Source organism: Oncorhynchus clarkii, chromosome 16, assembly GCF_045791955.1.
Source record: "Oncorhynchus clarkii lewisi isolate Uvic-CL-2024 chromosome 16, UVic_Ocla_1.0, whole genome shotgun sequence".
Classification (NCBI taxonomy): domain Eukaryota; kingdom Metazoa; phylum Chordata; class Actinopteri; order Salmoniformes; family Salmonidae; genus Oncorhynchus; species Oncorhynchus clarkii.
The window spans coordinates 31,774,324-31,787,057 of NC_092162.1; the positions used below are offsets into that span (position 1 = coordinate 31,774,324).

Genomic DNA, 12,734 nt, shown 5'->3' on the forward strand with positions numbered 1-12,734 from the left:
AATAGCGTGCCATAGAATTCTGTGGTAGACCACAAACTGTGCTGCAGTATGACACAACTTTGAAAGGAACTATACTATACTATACATTCTACAGTAAAGCATACATACAACAGCATACAACTTTGAAACCTTTGCAGTTTGTAGGTTACATTTTACGGGAAATGTTCAGAGCGTGGCAAGAAAAAGTATGTGAACCCTTTGGAAATACCTGGATTTCTGTATAAATGTGTCATATAATTTGATCTGACCATCTAGGTCACAACAATAGACAAACAGTCTGCTTAAACACACAAACAAGTATACGTGTTCATGTCTTTATTGAACACACCATTTAAACATTCACAGTGCAGGGTGGAAAAAGTATGTGAACCCTTGGATTTAATAACTGGTTGACCCTCATTTGGCAGCAATAACCTCAACCAAATGTTTTCCGTAGTTGCGGATCAGACCTGCACAACGGTCAGGAGTTATTTTGGACCATTCCTCTTTACAGATAGCCTTACATTCCCCTGCAAAATGTCTTGATAAACTTGGCAAATCATTTTTCCGTCTATGATAGCAAGATGTCCAGGACCTGAGGCAGCAAAGCAGCCCAGAGGCAGCAAAGCAGCCCCAAACCATGATGCTCCCTTCACCATACTTTACAGATGGGATGAGGTTTTGATGTTGGTGTGCTGTGCCATTTTTTTCACCACGCAGTGTTGTGTGTTCCTTCCAAACAACTCAACTGTAGTTTAATCTGTCCACAGAATATTTTGCCAGTAGCGCTGTGGAACATCCCGGTGCACTTTTGCAAACTTGAGACGTGCAGCAATGTTTTCTTTGGACAGCAGTGGCTTCTTCTGTGGGCCCTCCCATGAACACCATCTTGTTTATTAGTGTTTCACGTATCGTAGACTCATCAACAGAGATGTTAGCATGTTCCAGAGATTTCTGTAAGTCTTTAGCTGACACTCTAGGATTCTTCTTAACCTCATTGAGCAGTCTGTGCTGTGCTCTTGCAGTATGGCCACTCCAAGGAAGAGTAGCAACAGTGCTGAACGTTCTCCATTTCTAGACAATTTGTCTTACCGTGGACTGAAGAACATCAAGGCTTTTAGAGATACTTTTGTAACCCTTTCTAGCTTTATGCAAGTCAACAATTCTTAATTGTCGATCTTCTGAGATCTATTTTGTTCGAGGCATAGTTCACATCAGACAATGCTTCTTGTGAATAGCAAACTCAAATTTTGTGATTGCTTTTATAGGGCAAGGCAGCTCTAACCCACGTCTCCAATCTCATCTCATTGATTGAACGCCAGGTTAGCTGACTCTGACTCCAATTATCTTTTCAAGAAGTCATTAGCCTAGGGGTTCACATACTTTTTCCAACCTACACTGAATGTTTAAATGATGTATTCAATATAGACAAGAAAAATACAATAATGTGTGTTATTAGTTTAAACACACTGTTTGTCTATTGTTGTGACTTAGAAGAAGATTAGATCAAATTTTATGACCAATTTACGCAGAAATCCAGGTAATTCCAAAGGGTGCACATACTTTTTCTTGCCACTGTAGATTAAAGCATCAATACATGAGGGGAGAGGGAGTGAATTATTGTGTGTGGTCATAGGTATTGTCTGTGCTATGTTGGGTTCATAGGTACAAGGAGAAGCAACACTCCCCCCCCCCAAATCGCTACAATAGTGTTGGAATGAGGATGACCTGGTTTGGCTATCAGAGATGCATGTACACATGAGGGACAAGCTCTCCAGTGGGTGGCTGTTCATAAGACCAAAGCGCTCACTCAATGGAACTAGCTTCCTTGAAGCAGTGGTAAAGGTCGCTGCCTTTGGTCATGGCTACCTGAGTTTGAGCCTCCTGAGTCTCTACAGCATCGATGGCATTATGGAGAGTGAATAATAAACAATATTCATAAAAACATGGCACAATTTCCCAACACCTAGCAACCAAAAGGAACCTCCAATTTCAATTCCTGAGTTGATGCTGAATCCCTAATTTATTAGCGATGCATTTGCTGACAATGACCGTAATTATATTGACCTCATAGATTAAAATACAAATCAGAAAACATTTGGAGGGATCCTTTTTATCACGTTTAATGGGAATCTGCATAATATATCTTAATGAGGCACTTAATGGTCTATGAGTGATCTATTGAGAATGTCTACATGGCAATTAACCGAGAGTGTGTGGCAGCTGTTCTACAATTAAAATGCCAAATTACCTTCAATCAACACCATTTAAGACTGCACGTAAAACTCAACACAAAATGTGGAGAAAAATCTGTTCAGACAACTCTGATCTTGATAGGAGTAAGGGACATATCCAAATCAGGAACCCGTGTTCTCTCTTTATAAAATAAACAATTCTCTTTCACCCTCTCACTTAATGGTCTGGTAAGGTTAAACATTAAATTTTTCCAGTACACCTAAACTGAAGTGTTGTGAAAGGAGTCATTCCCAACTCTATGGCAAACCTGATTTTATGAGACTTGAATACAGGCATTAACACAAAATGGATTAAAGACACAAGGTCAATAGAACAAATGCATGTCTGAAGTTCTAGCATAATGCAAAAAAAATCTTAAGGTAGTAGGTTCTGTCTGTATTCATAGGCATGGACTGAATATGCCAATGGTCATTATTCAAACAAAAACATGCCAATATACTGTAGGCTACAGATGGTATTTGTCATGGACATGAGTAGGCTGCCAGTGAATAGCCATCAATCTTGTATTTCCGGTACCTTCCTTTTGACAGGCACTTAGTTTGAACGCTTTTAATAAAAATGACTAAATAATATATTAGTTCGTACATGGCTAAATTGTAGCAAGAAAATACCTTGTCTCCGACAAGATAAAATCAGTGGAAACTTTGCAACGGACCATTTCGAAATATAAATATTGTAACTATTTGCTGAATTTCAGCGTGCAACAATTGTTGCAAACACAACATCACATCCATTTAACTGACACATAGGTGGGAAGTGACAACAGCGTAATACAATAATGCTACTTACCACACTAAAATTGCACTAGATTTTTGTTCTGTAATTTACCAGTTACTGAGAAGCAGCCCCAGTAGCCTACTTTGACATTTCACAACTGTCATCGCTTCAAAAGTTCCAGCGGGTTTAAAAAGTAGAACTTATAGCGCATGTATGGTTGCATAACGTTACATGTCAATGTTTGAGCATCCGTTTCAATTTCGACCAATCGAAATTCAATGTAAAAGTCCTTTTACTACTTGCAAGGCAATTAAACAGCAGAATCAATCTGAGCAGCACGACCGAGGATCACCCCGAAAAAAAGGTATAGGATATTGCTTGAAACTTGAAGTTAATATCCTGAAATAACATGGGCTGTCTATCTGCATAGTATGATGACAGGGAGAGAGAACCTGTCAAGGCCTGTCCACGGCGCAACCCCGGAGCTCAAGTACATTTCGTTGCCTATGTGAGATATTAGGCCTAACGTTACGACATTCCCAAATTCGCTTTACTTACCCCGGTGGATGGTTATTTAACCGGTTCAAATTTCAGAGGTTCAGCTGTTCCAGTGCTGCACTTGAACATTTCCTCCGAGGACGGAGCTACTTCAACTTCTAGGGCTGTCACTGAAGTTGCACGCCCCATGCGATACTCGTGTCATATTGACCGGTTCTGTGGTCAGTTGCGTCCCTCGATTTGAAGACTTCCTCACCCGGCTATTCGCATTTGCTTCTCCAACAACAGAATCCCGCCGGGTTTCCCCGCTCCGACTCAGTTCTCTTGCAAAAACCACCGGAACTACTTCCAATGCCAGACGGAGCACGTTGAAGGCAAATCCATGCACCACGGTCAGACAACATCACATAACTAGTTCCCATATTCAATACTTAATTAACTTTTCATAGCGAATTCATTGTCGCCAACAACAATAACGTGACAATAATAATAACCATAATCATCATAATATGTTAATCATTATTCATGTGTTTATTTATTTATTTATTTTAACGTAACTAGGAAGCTAATTCACATCCATAGTCACTGAGCAGGTGAAAACAGACCATCAAAACATAAATACAAAAACATAGCATCATAACAAACAAGTTATATATATATATATATATATTTTTTTTTTAAATTTTTTGAATGCATGCATCAAACTAGTCATGATTACAGCAGCTAATGGGGATCCATAAAAAATACAAATACAATGTAGATTTCTTTTGAGGCACTTCTTCGGTTTGTGTTAACAAAAGCCAGTTAGAAAAGCCTATTATTTCTGTAGTGTGTCCCAGTAGTCTGTGGTACAATGAATGTACGAAGGAAAGGAAGGAGGAAAGGAAGGAAGGAAGCAAGAAAATGTTTGTCCCATAGAGAATCTGGCACACACATCACTTCAACATATCACAGGATATCACAAGACATAATCAGACAGACATACAGTACATTTGCTGTGTAGCTGCTGGGTTATAGTTTATAGTCCTTATAGTTCAGGAATCTGATGCTGGGTAGTGTGAACAACTTGTGTGCTAGGTTTGTCCAACACAGTCCCTCCCCTCTGTTGGTTTCTGTTGTTGTCCTGCTATTGCTCTCCCTTTGGTAAAGAACCTGGCTCAGGGCCGGCCCCAGGCATAAGGAGTTTTTCTCTTCTTATGTCAGTCACTGAGAGTCACTCAATTAGCCATGTCAGCTAACAATTTTTCGATTGGTAAATGAGTTTAGCCAGCTATCTAAACTTGTAGTAATCATGGCAGAATACCAACCTTGCTTACAGGTCACGTGTCCAGGGGCTATTCTCTCTAGACATCTGCATTGCTTCTTACTTTTTTCAAATGCTCCGGTTGCCTAAGGTCTGGTATTCGAGAATACACAGGGGCCCTGACCTCCAGGGGGGCCCCATTGATTTTGTAAGTCACTCTCACTCAGATATAATTAACATGGCATAAGTCATGTCAGCATGTGTAGAATTACAGAAAATTAGATGTAAATCTAAAACATTTCCCTCCGCCCCATGGCAGCATGTGTAGAATTGCAGAAAATTAGATGTAAAACTAAAACATTTCCCTCCACCCCATGGCAAAATTGGTAGAATTACAGGAAACCTGTACAACTAAAAATGTTCTCTCCTCCTCCATCCTGCTGGCTCTGATGCCTCCTCTGTCCCTGTTTCATTCTCTGTGGCCCCCTTAGAGACCAAACCTCAAGTCCCCATAAACCACGTTGGGCCTACTCTGGAAACCGACAGATACGTGCAGACATACAGTTGAAGTCGGAAGTTTACATACACTTAGGTTGGAGTCATTAAAACTTGTTTTTCAATCACTCCACAAATGTATTGTTAACACACTATAGTTTTGGCAAGTCGGTAGGACATCTACTTTGTGCATGACACAAGTCATTTTTCCAAAAACTGTTTACAGACAGATTATTTCACTTATAATTGATCACAATTCCAGTGGATCAGAAGTTTACATACACTAAGTTGATTGTGCCTTTAAACAGCTTGGAAAATTCTAGAAAATAATGTCATGGCTTTAGAAGCTTCTGATTGACATCATTTGAGTCAATTGGAGGTGTACCTGTGGTTGTATTTCAAGGCCTACCTTCAAACCCAGTGCCTCTTTGCTTGACATCATGGGAAAATCAAAAGAAATCAGCCAATACCTCAGGGAGGCTTGCAAGCCGAAGAACACCATCCCAACCATGAAGTACGGGGGTGGCAGCATCATGTTGTGAGGGTGCTTTGCTGCTGGAGGGACTGGTGCACTTCACAGAATAGATGGCATCATGAGGATGGAAAATTATGTGTATATATTGAAGCAACATCTCAAGACATCAGTCTTGACAAGATTGGTCACAAATGGGTCTTCCAAATGGACAATGACCCCAAGCATACTTACAAAGATGTGGCAAAATGGCTTAAGGACAACAAAGTCAAGGTATTGGAGTGGCCATCACAAACCCTGACCTCAATCCTATAGAAAATGTGTGGGCAGAACTGAACAAGGCATGTGCGAGCAAGGAGGCCTACAAACATGACTCAGTTACACCAGCTCTGTCAGGAGGAATGGGCCAAAATACACCAAACCTATTGTGGGATACTTGTGGAAGGCTACCTGAAATGTTTGACCCAAATTATTAAACAATTTAAAGGCAATGCTACCAAATACGAATTCAGTGTATGTAAACTTCTGACCCACTGGGAATGTGATGAAAGAAATTAAAACTGAAATAAATCACTCTACTATTATTCTGACATTTCACAATCTTAAAATAAAGTGGTGATCCTAACTGACCCAAGACAGGAAATTTGTACTAGGATAAAATGTTAGGAATTGTGAAAAACTGAGTTTAAATGTATTTGGCTAAGGTGCATGTAAACGTCCGACTTCAACTGTAGATGGTGTACAGTTTGATATAGACTTTGGCAGCCAGTTGTTTCTTAGAAACAGTTCAGGCTGTCAATTTGGAGCAGTGGGACAGTGTGTGTGTGGAGGGGGGTGGGGGGAGGGTGTAGGAGCACATTCAAAATGTCGAGACTGACTCAAACTAGATTGCCTGTGATCTATGTAGTCAACATATTTTAATGAATTAACTTCCATAGAGAATTATGTGTCCTATCTTACCACCCTGTGCCTGTAGATGTCAGTAACATATGTAAATACAGTATAATACCATTTCCTGTATATGTATGTACAAGTACCAAGTTCCTGCGTGTTCATGAAATGAGGTACTCCAAGTATAGCTCCCTAGAATGTCCATTTCTTTATTTTTATTCCATCCTTTGCAACGAGTATAGCCCATCTGCCTTACTATCTACACATCTGTATACAGTAATGCATTTCATTCCTGTGGCTAGGCTAAAGGGCAAAGTTATGATCAGGACAACAGGATTATTCAATCAAGCAAGCCTTCTCATACAGGACTGGAAAATGTTTATAAAACAGGTAAGTTTAACAGGGAGAGTGCACATTAAGCAACATAATATTGCAGAATCCATATAAATGTGCCGCGGCTATCAAAGAGCTAATTTGCACCCATAGTCCCTGGTGAGGTTACACAGCCATAATGCAAATTAAAATATTCACTAAAAACAATACATTACATCCAATACAATATGTGTTAGGCGGAGCAGCACAGGGGAACCCAAGAGCAGACTCAGACCAAGAAACAGGAATGACTGAACCAAGATATTTATTGTAACACAGGGACAGATGAAGTGCAGATCCAGGGAAGCTCGGATGAGTTGTAGGAAACCAGATGGAGGCTGAGGTTGGAGTGAGGTGGGCTGGGACAGGGTAAACAGGTTGACGGGAATCCGAGGGAGTGATGGTGGAGAAGGAGAGAACTGTGGGGGGGGGGGGGGGGGGGGGGGGGGGGGCTAGTCAATGAATTGGGTTGCCTATCCTTAGATGAGAGCCATAACTTTTGGCCTGGAGTGTAGACTGGAGCTGAAGCACCGCAACGGTTAGCTTGGGATTGGGTCCTGGTGGAGGCACGAAGAGCAGCCCGGGCCCTCTAAACAGGTGCGGTGACTATGGCGCATGTGGTCCTGGAGCGAGGGCACTTGGGCAGGGAACAAGGGGGGTTGGTAACCCAGTGCACACTCAAAGGGTGACATACCTGACAAGGAATGATGAGGGTATTGTGGACATATTCCACCCAGGGTAACTGGGCACTCCAGGAGGAAGGGTTAGCCAAAGTCACACAGCGTAGGTTCAGTCTCCATCTCCTGGTTGGCCCGCTCGCGCTGGCCGTTGGTCTGGGGGTGATATTCAGATAAAAGGCTAACATGTGCAGAAGGCTCTCCATACCTGGGATGTAAACTGGGGTCCCCTGTCAGAAATGATGTCAATAGGGATGCCATGCAGCCGCAACACATGGGATACCAGCAGGTCCGCAGTCTCCCTGGAGGAAGGAAGCTTGGAGGGGAATGAAGTGAGCCGCTTTGGAAAATCTGTCAATTATAGTGAGGATGACTGAGTTACCGTTAGATGGGGGAAGACCAGTGACGAAGTCCAGGGCTATGTGTGACCAGGGGTGACTGGGTATGGGAAGATGAAGAAGTAGACCGGACGTAGGTTTGGTGGAGGTTTTGTTCCGGGCATAGACCGAGCAGGCTGAGATGAATTCCCAAAGTATCTTTCTCCATGGTGGGCCACCAAAATCACTGATGCAGGAAGGCGACAGTCCGGTTCATGCCAGGGTGACAGGTGAGGTGAGTAGAATGGGCCCACTGAAGAACATCAGAGCGAACTGAATCTGGCACAAACAGAGCCTTACTATGACCGTTACCTGTGTTAGGTTGGTTCTGCTGAGCCTGGAGAACACGGGACTCAATCTCCCAGGAGACAGCGGCAATGATGCAGGAGGATGGCATAATAGTTTCTGGCTCGGAACATGTTGTCTGCGATGAACTGACGGGAGAGGACGTCGGGCTTAGTATTAGATCCGGGGTGATAAGTGAGTGAAGTTGAATCTTCCAAAAAAAGCCCACCTGGCCTGCCGAGAGTTCAGACGTTTGTCAGTCTGGATGTAGGATAGGTTTTTATGATCCGTCCACACAATGAACGGGATAACCGAGCCCTCTAACCAGTGACGCCACTCCTCAAGAGCCAGCTTCACAGCCAGAAGTTCCCTGTTACCCATGTCAAAATTTCTCTCTCGAGGGGAGAGCTTGCGGGTCAAGAAGGCACGTGGATGGAGCTTCTGAGAGGGTGAGACAGGACAGCATCTACCCTGGTGTTGGAAGCGTCCACCTCGAGGATGAACTGGAGTACTGGGTCTGGCTGGGTAAAGATTGGAAGTGAAGTGATGCCTCTGCCTCGGGGGACCAGTGGAACGGAGTGGAGGTGGAGGTGAGAGGAGCTGCCAAACGACTGTAGTCAGATGAGACATCTGTAAAAATTGGCAAACCCCAGAAAACGCTGTGGCTGTTTCAGATTAGTGGGCACAGACCACTGTGACTGCCCTAAACTTGGCAGGGTCCATTCGTAGCTGTCCTTGTGCCCAAAAGGACACAGGAAACATGAACTCCCATTTCTCAGCCTTAACAAAAAATGTATTCTCCAACAGCCGTTGGAGGACTTGGTGAACTTGGTTGCTTGTGAGCCTCAAGATCCTTTGAAAAATAAGAATGCCATCCACTGACAAAAACAAAGCATCCAATAGCATCCCTCAAAAATCATTCACCAGGCTCTGAAAAACAGTGAGACCAAACAGCATGACCAAGTACTCAGTGTCCAAGAGGTGTGTTGAATGCAATTTTCCACTTGTCCCCCTCTCTGATGCGGACAAGGTGGTAGGCATTCCGCAGGTCGAGTTTAGTGAACACCGTGTCACCATGGAGGGGGCAAAAGCAGAACTGTTGAGTGGCAAGGGATACTTATTCCTGACAGTGATACTATTCAACCCACGGACGTCTATGCACGGCCTCAATGACCCATCCTTTTTCTTGACAAAGAAAAACCCATCTCCCACCGGAGAGGAAGAAGGCCTGACATATCCGACAGCCAGGGAATCATGAATGTATTCCTCCATAGCCTTTTGCTCGGGGTGAGATAGGTTATACAACCTGCTACCTGGGAGAGGAGTTCCAGGCTGAAGCTCGATAGCGCAGTCATACGGCCGATGAGGCGGCAGAGATGGGGTGTGGTGCTTACTAAACACATGAGCTAGACCGTCGTACTCTGGAGGAACAGAAGACCGGTACGGGGGATCTGGAATGGACTGGGGTACAAACAAGGCAGGTGGAAGGGCAGAATGTAGACGATTGGAATGACAAAATGTACTCCAAGTAGTTACCCTTCCGGTGGCCCAGTCAATCTGTGGGTTGTGTAGTTTTAACCATGGATGGCCCTGGGTTTATTAGCCACTTTCCTAGATTCATCTTTTTGCTGTTCTTCTTTTTTTAGATTGAGAGGACATTGTTGTAGACTTTGACTCACCAGGTACCAACTCCAATGTTTTATTCAGTCCACCTTTGTCCTTGGGGAATTATTTTCTTCAACCTCAGTCTCACTTTATGTCATTTCAACTGAGATATGTGGTACGTCTGCGATACTCATGGGTACAGGATTGTTGTCCTGTACATAGTGTGAAAAAGTTTCCTCTATCTGCACCTAATGTTTTCCTGTGTAGTAGGACTGTACTCTAGCATCTCCTGACTGCCTTTAGAGTCGGGTTGTGTCTGCCAGTGTTAAGGTTTTCTTCCGTCAAAGGAGAGGAGGACCAAAATGCAGCGTGGTTATTTCGATTCATCTTTAATAAAGATAATAACGACCAAAACGTAACGTGATGAGACAAAAAACCAAAACAGTCCTATCTTATGCAAACAAACACAGGGATAGGAACAATCACCCACAAAACACTCAAAGAATATGGCTGCCTAAATATGGTTCCCAATCAGAGACAACGATAAACACCTGCCTCTGATTGAGAACCACTCCAGGCAACCATAGACTTTTCTAGACAACCCCACTAACCACAATCCCATAACCTACAAAAAAACCCTAGACAAAACACACCACATAAATAACCCATGTCACACCCTGGCCTGACCAAAATAATAAAGAAAACACAAAATACTAAGACCAGGACGTGACAGCCAGTCCTGTCTACGAGCAGGGCCTTGCCCATCAAAAAATACTTTGACCCAGTGTGGGCCAATCTTTACAGAACATGTTATGGGAGTGATGGGTGCTGCTTCAACATATACAAATCTCCATTTGAGCCGTTTGTGAGTTGACCCTTGTATCGTTTCATGTGCCTCATCACCCTCCCCACCACCTTGCATCCAGCTTTATCCAGAAACTCAGTCACAACACTATCATCTGCTGATTCAAGTAGTTATTTAATTGCAACTTGAATTGATTTCTGGTCAGCCATGCGTGACTTCAAACTGAAAGGATTGTTCTCTTTGAACACTATGTTTTGCTCTGACTGTTATTCTTCTGATCAGAAGCTTTGCCCTTGCTTCCTTACTTAGAATATATATATTCACGTACTGTCTGTACTGACCTCATGTGGTTTGAATTAATTTCATGTATGAGACTGAAGTAGAGCTCTTCCTCCTTAATGGGGTTGGCTAAGGCCTTCTCCTTTGTCAGGATTTCTCTCTCCAAGATGAACATGGGTAAAGCATTCTCCTTTGAGGCATTTCGTCCCACAACCTTCCTCCAGGTCTCATTTTCCTTGACATCATCAGCTTTTGCATCGCTGGAGATAGGCACAGTTGCTGCAGCCATTTTGATTTGATCAAGATGTATTGTGTTATTAATGTGTAAAGTAATTTGTTTATCTTTTAAATATATAAAAGATGGTTATGAACATAGTTAGTCGTTACTGAAAATATAGCAAGTAAGTGTAGAAAAATGTCAGTCTTTACCATATACTTCTAACCAAGTTTCACTTCAATACAAAGTTACTAAGAAGGATCAACTAGAGGGTGTCATGGTGGCGTGCATAGTTGGACTGCAGCACCTTTCCTCTCTGTCTCTCCCTGCTCCACTCTCTGAGATAGGACCCTATGAGAAGGTCTGTGAGAGGGTTTTGTCCATGCAAGAACAGTCATGTGCTTTTTTACATGTTAGTGTGGTTTAACAGGACAGATGAATCCATGCCTTGTTCATATCAATATCATATTGAATTATCAATATTGTTGCCCACCACTACAATATATCATTAATCTAATCCTAACCAATGACATATCAAAGCATAAGCATATCAAACCCCTAACCCAACCCTAACCACTGGAGCTAGCATGCTAATCTGACAACTCTGGAGCTAACATGATAACTGTTGTTCCACTTCTCAAACCCAACACAAGTATTTTGTAATATAAAAGTAGTTATTTGACATATTGCCATATCACCATATACTGAGTGTACAAACCATTATGCTCTTTCCATGACATAGACTGACCAGGGGAATCCAGGTGAACGATATGATCCCTTATTGATGTCACTAGTTAAATCCACTTCCACCATTGTAGATGAAGGGGAGGAGATGGGTTAAATAATTCATTTTAAGCCTTGAGACAATTGAGACATGAATTGTGTATGTGTGCCATTCAGAGGGTAAATGGGCAAGGGAAAATTTAAGTGCCTTTGGGCACATGCCTGCGTTTTTCGTCCATGATAGTACAAGTTCAGATATCTGGCTAGACTACACTCTTACAAAAATAAGTGCTATCTACAGCCTAAAAGGGTTCTTTGGCTGTCCCCAAAAAGGGTTCTTCAAATGGTTGTCCTATAGGGACAGCCCAAGAACCACTTTGGAACCCTTTGTGGGAAACTTACCAATAAAAATATTGTTAGGTCACATGGCTAATTGAGTGTCTGTCAGCGACTGACATAACAAGAAAAAAACTGGTGATGCACAACCAAATGTTTAACTTGCACCTTGTGTATTCTATGATTCTAATGTTCAACAGTAAGTTGAGACCCCAACTGAGTTATTTTTTCGCTTTTGGCCGGGATCCCCCTAGACCACCTATGTTGCTTATGCCTGGGGCCAGCCCTACTGGAAGGTGAACCTTCGCTCCAGTCTGTAACGGTCGTCGTATGAAGGAGAGGACCAAAGCGAACACAGAACACTAAAACAAAAATAACAACGAGAATGATACGAAACGAAACAGTCCTGTCTGGTGACATACACAAAGACAGAAAATAAACACCCACGAAACACAAGTGGGAAAAGGCTACCTAAGTATGATTCTCAATCAGAGACAACTAACGACA

At 42.7% G+C, this 12,734-nt stretch overlaps 1 protein-coding gene across 4 annotated transcripts in view; it reads right to left on the reverse strand.

Annotated features, from left to right (window-relative positions):
* LOC139368319 (forkhead box protein J3-like) overlaps nucleotides 1-3,792 on the reverse strand; it is a 102,069-nt gene extending 98,277 nt beyond the window's left edge. For 3 of the 4 annotated variants that reach the window (XM_071107073.1, XM_071107070.1, XM_071107069.1), the window contains exon 1: nucleotides 3,511-3,776. The gene's annotated coding sequence lies outside the window, so the exon portion shown is untranslated. Of the gene's footprint in view, nucleotides 1-3,510 lie in introns of all 4 variants that reach the window. The other variant, XM_071107071.1, reaches the window with a different exon arrangement.
* Nucleotides 3,793-12,734: the final 8,942 nt, after the last annotated feature.